The sequence below is a fragment of the Vespa crabro genome, chromosome 14 (assembly GCF_910589235.1).
Source record: "Vespa crabro chromosome 14, iyVesCrab1.2, whole genome shotgun sequence".
NCBI lineage: Eukaryota > Metazoa > Arthropoda > Insecta > Hymenoptera > Vespidae > Vespa > Vespa crabro.
In genome coordinates, this window is record NC_060968.1 from 4,346,021 (window position 1) to 4,353,520 (window position 7,500).

The window sequence follows — 7,500 nt, forward strand, 5'->3', positions numbered from 1 at the left end:
CTTTGACGAGAAACATTCCGCGTGATATTTCCGTCATTTTTATGTCTGCGTCATTTTTCTTTATGTGTATATACATATGTATGTATGTATGTATGTATATATATATATATATATATATATATATATATATATATATATATATATGTATATGTATATGTATGTATGTACGTATGTACATATATATTATTGTAATAATTTTCTTGGCCAATCAATTTTTCTTACGTTTGATTTATGATTAAACGATGTTGAATGACATAAATTCTATGAAAGAAATAAAAAATTAAACGTACAATTTATATAGATAAACGGCAATTAGATTTTTTTTTTCTTTCTTTTTTTTTTTTTTCTTTCTTTCCTCCTCTTTTCTTTTTCAATTTAATTTTGACTCAAATTGATGTTAGAAAATTGACGACGATAATACAAAATTTCCATGAGAGAGAGAGAGAGAGAGAGAGAGAGAGAGAGAGAGAGAGAGAGAGAGATTTACAGTGACAAATCTTTACGAATTTACTCTTCGGATCTAAGATTTCCGAAGAGAAGGGTTTGCTTGTCCTTTCATTACACCTTTTCGTGATAGTTGCTTGAACCAAGGTGCATAATGGATCCTCGACTAATCTTTATTAAAAAAAAAAAAAAAGAAAGAAAAAAGAAGAAGAAGAAGAAGGAAAGAAAGAAAAGTACTTACTCAGACCGTGAATCGAGTGTTTTCATGTTTTCATGTATAATGGATGAGCAACAATCGCCAATATCTTTTTTTTCTCTCTTTCTTACTTTCTCTCTCTCTTACTTTCTCTCCCCCCCTCTCTCTCTCTTTCATCTCTAAAAACCTCTTCAAGATCAAGTAGGGACGTTATCCTATCAACGACGTCACATCATTTTTTGATGATATTCTTTGAAAATTATTATCGACAGATGTTGTTGATTATAATCGAAGTTTACCGAACAGATAAGACGGAGTTAGCTGATCAATATTTTAAAATTTTTTTTTTTTTATCTTACTTCTTGCATAGATACATTGAAGAGTTTCTAGGATAAGACGAGATTAATCGATCTAATTTTTTCTTTCTTTCTTTCTTTCTTTCTTTATTTATTATTATTACGTAGATAAATAGGAAAGTTAGTAGGAACATTATTGCAGCTGAGTTAATATGTGTATATATATATATATATAATTTTTTTTATTATTATTACGTAGATAAATAAAGAAAAGTTAGTAGGAACATTAAGGTTTTCAGTTTATGGAGAATTTGTTCGACTACAAATTATACTAATAAAATATCGTACTAAGCGTTAACGTACTTTGGGACAATGCTCATTTGCATAAACCGAGAGAACAACCAAGCAAGGAAATATTCAAGAATAATTTCATTTGGTTAATATATCAACCTTTTGGATTGGTTGAGAAATAAAATCTCCTTAAGTTTTTATTTTCTTTCTTACTTCTTCTTCTTCTTCTTCTTCTTCTTCTTTTTCTTTTTCTTCTTCTTCTTCTTCTTCTTCTTTTTTTTATTTTTTATTTCTCATCTTATATATACAAGAAATTGCATCCTCCACATGGATTACTAATACCGAGAATAATCCTTTTTTTAATTTCCTCTTGCTCATTTCATCGATTATAACGAGAAAATGGCGTTAGTTATTAATTTCATCGATAATTAATTATAAACGCATGAAATCCCACGTTTTTTTTTTTTTCTTTTTTTTTCTCCGTTGTTATCAAGAAGGGAAGGAAAAAGAAAAGAAAAGGAAAAGATTATCCCTTTTCATTTTTAGATTTATTTATTTTCTTTCTTTTCTTCTTTTTTTTTTCTTCTTCCTCCTCTCGCGAAAATTAACGATTAATTTTTTACTTAGCTTAATCTCTCCATTCTTCTTGTTTTCCTTCTTTGCTTCTTCTTTTTTTTCTTTTTTTCTTTTTTTTTCTTTTATTTATTTATTTTTTTTTTTTTTTTTTTCTTTTCTTTTATTCGTTATAATTAACTCGTGCTAATAAATTAATTTAAAATTCCCGTCGGCATTTAATAAAAACGTTAACAAACACGTACTTATACAGACACGCGGACAACCCCCCCGTTCCCATCATCATTCACCCCCATCCCTTTAACGGTAGGAATTAACCAGCTCTGCCATCGTACGTGCTTTCGATGAAACTTCGATCACGTGACACATCCTCTTTCTCTCTCTCTCTCTCTCTCTCTCTCTTTCTCTGTACATCCACCCACTCACGCACATATACGTATGTATATAAATCACAAATATCGGATATATTCTGAACGATTTCAATTAAATCGAAACAAAAGCATGGCCGTTCGGTCGTCTCGTCTTCGTTTTATACATACTTACATATATATATATATATATATATATATATAAATCGATGAACAGAAAATTGAAATTCTATTGTGAATAGAATGGATAATGGTTTAAGTGAAGGGATGCACGACGTTAGGATAAAAAAAAATGTGATGGGGCGGAGTGGGGGGGAGGGAAAGGAAGAGGGTCGGTAAAAAGAAGATGTGTAAGATGGAAGGTTGAACGGTTCGTTGATAAAAATCGACCTGTAGAAGTAAGTATACATAGTTCAGAGAGTTTCAAGGAAGTGCAACGAGAAGACTCGAATTTCACCGAAAGGAGTTGAGAAGCGATTTGGTTCGAGTCACGTGATAACATGGCAGAAACACCCCTATATATATATATATATTCTTGAAAAGTTCTCTTAGTCGTTTCCTTGCTCTTTCGTTGATGTGTCTCTTCTCTCGAAAGATCTCAAGAAAAATTTTCATCGAACGTGTGTTCTCTCTCTCTCTCTCTCTCTCTCTCTCTTTTATAGACGTAACGATGTTCATTCAATGAAATGACATTTATTTATTTTTATTTTATTTATTTTATTTTTTCTTTCTCTCTCTCTCTCTCTCTCTCTCTCTCTCTCTCTCTCTCTCTCTCTTTCTATCTCTCTATCTCTTTCTCTCAGAAGCAGTTGCCTTCTGAATAATGCAGCTTATTTCTTGAAAGACGAAACACATTCTACGTGAGCGAAATGAAAGCAGAACAGAAACAGAAAGAAAAAGAGAGCAACCACTCGAGTAGTAAAGCAAAGACATTTTACTTCAATATAATGTACCTCTAATGATGTCGCAATAATTTCAAAAAAGAAAAAAAAAATAGATAAGTAAGTAAATAAAGGCAAAAGAAAGAAAAGAAAAAAGAAAAACCAACAAAAAGAGAAAGCGATTTAAGAAGATATTCCGTCTAGTTTCAATTTTTCTTTTTCTTTTTTTTTTTCCTTTTTTTATTTATTTCTTTTTTTTTCCGACGAACGCAATGCGAAAAGAAAAAAAAAAAACAAACGTGCCCACCGAGAGATCTAGATTTTCATGAGGTATTTATGATAAATCAAATGGATGAATTTAAAAGGGACCCCCATTTTGTTTCGACCAACGTTATGTCTATTTATATTTCATTAGAGTGGTTAGAAAAAATAGACAATGAAAGAATAATATCTCGATTTTTATTTTATCTTAAGAAATCAAAATTTACTACTTTTGAGATGAATTTAAAGAAATAATACGTAGATACTTAGTTGAATCTTCTTATCGGTGTAAATATTTGGATGATAAATCGTTCTTTATCCACGCTTACTTACTTACTTACCTACTTACCGAGCAATTTTTCTTTACGGCGCCCATGTTTATTTTCGACAAAGTAAATAAGTAAGTAAGTAAGTAAGTAAGTAAGTAAGTATAAAAGTATATAAATAATTTCGTCATATCTATCATGTTTTATTAAATATTAAAGATCTGTCTAATGGAACGCCGGATCGTCCATTAAATGCTAATACAATCTGTCAACTTCTTAAAAAAGGGCAAAAGTATTTTTCCTTCTTTCGTTCCTTTACTTTTTTCCTTTTTTCTATCCTTCCTTCCTTCCTTCCTTCCTTCCTTCCTCTCTCTTTCTTTTTCTTTTTCTATTTTCCCTTTTTCTTTTCTTTCTTCCTTTCTTTCCTTATTTTTCTATAAGACTTCATGAAAAAGAGACTTTAATCCCTTTCCATACTTCCGAATGAAATATTACTACCACCTCAACTTCTATTTTGCTTTCGCACGCTTTATTCGATTTTGCTAAATGTTGAGTGTTCTTTGAGCAGCTTTTTCAGCGTTATGCTCGCTCGTATTCAGTTTCACACTGGTGTTGAGAGGTGGGCTTGGATAGAAGGAGGAGGTGGAGGTAGATATGGTGGTGGAGGTGGAGTGAGAAGGTGGGACCGGTGCGCTGAAGCCGTTGATAGAGGCAAGCTGGGGACTGGTCGGGGGTGGGCAGCAAAGAAGTAAAATTTTAGTCGAGCAACGCGCGTGAAATCGGAGCAGAAAGAAAAGACTAAAACGAAAGAGATGGAGGAGAAGTAGAAGAAGAAAAAGAGAGAGGGAGAGAGAAAATGAAGCGAAAGAAAAGCCATGCGGTTCGTGCACTGACAAAAGATCTACGAGTACATCCCTTCTTCCCTCAACCCTTCTCTCTCTCTCTCTCTCTCTTTCTTTCTTCTTCTCTCTTCCCACTTCCCCTTTCTTCACCCTTTTGTCATACCTTTTTACCATTCAACTTCTAGAATTAAGCAAGTTGCTTCTTCTCTGCCCGCTTAATTAACACCTTATAGTCATCGACTAAAGTCTCGGATTTTATTTCTCTCTTTTTCTCTCTCTCTCTCTTCTTTTTTAGTCTTTTTCTTTTTCTTTTTGTTTTATTTTTTCTTCTTCTTCTTCAACTTGACGGCTTACCTACTACTTGACATCGTCAAAGAATATTAGGATTGCGTATCCAAATATAAGGGGGGATAACAAAAGGGCGGAATGTTTTTTTTTTACCTGCGAGTTGGTCGGACGTTCGTATAATTATAAGATTTTTTTTCTATTTTTCTTTTCTTTTTTTTTTTTCTTCTCCTTTTCTCTGTTTCCCCGGAAGAATTTTAAAATAACTTACTTTGTATGTCCACGGAAAGAAATATGGCGGTCGGTGGACAGATATTACATCCTTCGCTTCTGTAACTTGACGAGGGAGCGGGCAAGAGGGGTAAGAATGGCGGTCGGTGAATAGAAATTAAATCGTACTGTGCCTTTTTTTTAATTATTGTTTATTCCTTCTTTTCCTTGTCTTTGTTTTTTTTTTTTTTTTTTTTTTTCTTTTTTTAGAAAAATTGTTTAATCCAGCCCCAACGACAAAGGGAACGTTTTGATTTATTTTCGTCGAAGATATTTAATAACAAAAGGCCAGACCCATCAAAGAGAATTGTATTCCATTTAACGTTCGACCATAGTCAAAGTTAAATTAGAATCTCTCTCTCTCTCTCTCTCTCTCTCTCTCTCTCTCTTTGAGAAGTTGCTCATAGAACAGCCTCGATTGTTCTAGTTCTATAGTAGTTGTTCTACTTACTAGCAAGCATCTTCGACTTCTCGTGACAATGAACGTGGCTTCTTAGTTACGTCCTTGAAATTAATCGACCTGTCGTCTCTAATTGCCGGATCTAATTACGTCCATTGAAGGGTGCAAAAGAAGGGAATTGGAATTAAATCATTCAAGTGAAATATCGAAGTCCCGTTTCGCTCGGCTGTTTGTTCCTTCGTAACCAAAATAAAAAAATTATGGTCGTATTAATATTTCACGTGGTGGGTATTTTTTTCTTTCCTTTCCTATTTTTGTGTTTTCTCTCTCTCTCTCTTTTTTTTTCGATAAAAATCGATCATTTACATACTGGTACGCATGTATATAATATGTTCTCTTTATATATAGAAATTATTGAAATGCAATGGCATAATTTCCTTATAAATTAATAAAATTCTTTGAAATAAAGCTGTGACTATATGTTTAAAAAATAAATATTATATACATATATATTGTACTATATATATATATATATATATATATATATATATATATATATGTATACACCAATTTAGTGATTCAAATTCACGATTAATATTTCGTTGGTACCATTTGTAATTTGCCATACGGAAAATATTTACCGATAAACGATCAAGAGAACGATTTATTTATTTTTTTTTTCCTTCTTTTTTTTTTGTTTTTTTTCTTTTTTTGTTTTTTTTTAAACACATATGTATGTATGTATACTGATAGTTCGTTACATCGATAAAAATTCATTTGAATTTTTAAGTCGTCCATTTTGATTATTCTTAATTATGTATTGCCTTAAAAAAGAAAGAAAAACTGGGTGGTAGGGAGGGTTGATAGTGATGGTGGGAGAAAATAAGAAAAAAATACCCTATGCGCTCTCGTGCGCATGCATACGCACGCACACATATACGTACATACACTTCTTCCTATTAACGTCAAATTCAATTTCCATGTACTATTTCCTTTGTTAACACCAAATGATTCACGTATCCGTTCTGGCATGAAAGAAGCAACGGACTCTTCAACCAATTGACCACTTCATATCTTTCACACCCAGCCCGTTCTACGAGCCCTTCTCTTTTGCCCACCCTTGTTAACACTCAACGCTTTCTCTCTCTCTCTCTCTCTCTCTCTCTCTATCTCTCTGCTCCTTCCATCCCCCTCTCTCTCTCTCACACACACACATACACATACTCTCTGCGGGTTGTAGTTTTACTGGCGAAGGAACATCTCCCATTTCTAAGCTCATGTAACACGATCAATGTGCTTCTGGAAATCCGATATATTTCCAATGATATAGATGATAACACAGAAACGACAGATAGTTTATAATCTCAACGGGATAATCCTTCAATTATCGGTTGACCTAATGTATGAGCCGTTATACATAGTTCTTCGTTTCTAGGAACACAGGGTGGGACAGAAAGTTTTTAGGTCATTTTATAAAAGTCAATTATCTATTCTCCCTTAATCGAAACTTTTTTTCGATTAAGGGAGAAAAATTGTTTTCCTTTCCTCTTTCTTTCTTTTCTTTTTTTCTTTTTTCCTTTTCTCTTTCGTTTTTCTTTTTTTCTTTCTTTCCAAAGAAGCTTAGGAATTTCTTGGTTTTTTTTCCTTTTTTATTTTCTTTTTATCCACCCCTAGGAACTTTTAATCTCTCAAATACTAGTTGTTCCATGTTCGTATGATGATTTGTTCTTCTAATTTAAAAGAGGATAATAATGTATGGAAAAGTAAGGAGGAAAGAATTGCACGTTATCAAATGGAAGAACAAAATGGCCGTTTCAAGAAGAAACTAAAATGGCTAAAAGAAAGAGGATGTGTCATAAAATGGGGAAATCGTATTATAAGGTTTATGAACAGTTAAAAGTAATAAATATGTGATATCAATGAGATATTTTTTATCCCCTGGTATATACCGTACGTCCTTCCATCTTGTCCCAACAAAATGGTCGTTCGTAGAAGAAAATAAAATGCCTGGACAAAGAGGGTGTAACATAAAACTAATCGAAGTATTGGTTATGTAAAGTTAGTTTATACTATATACATATACATTTTAATATATATGTGTATGTGTGCCGATAAAACTTTCTGTTT

The 7,500-nt window shown here is 32.5% G+C and overlaps 1 protein-coding gene across 2 annotated transcripts in view; it reads left to right on the forward strand.

Moving 5' to 3' along the window:
- Positions 1-7,500, forward strand: part of LOC124429242 (syndecan-like) — a 28,884-nt gene that overhangs the window by 13,610 nt on the left and 7,774 nt on the right. The window lies entirely within an intron of this gene.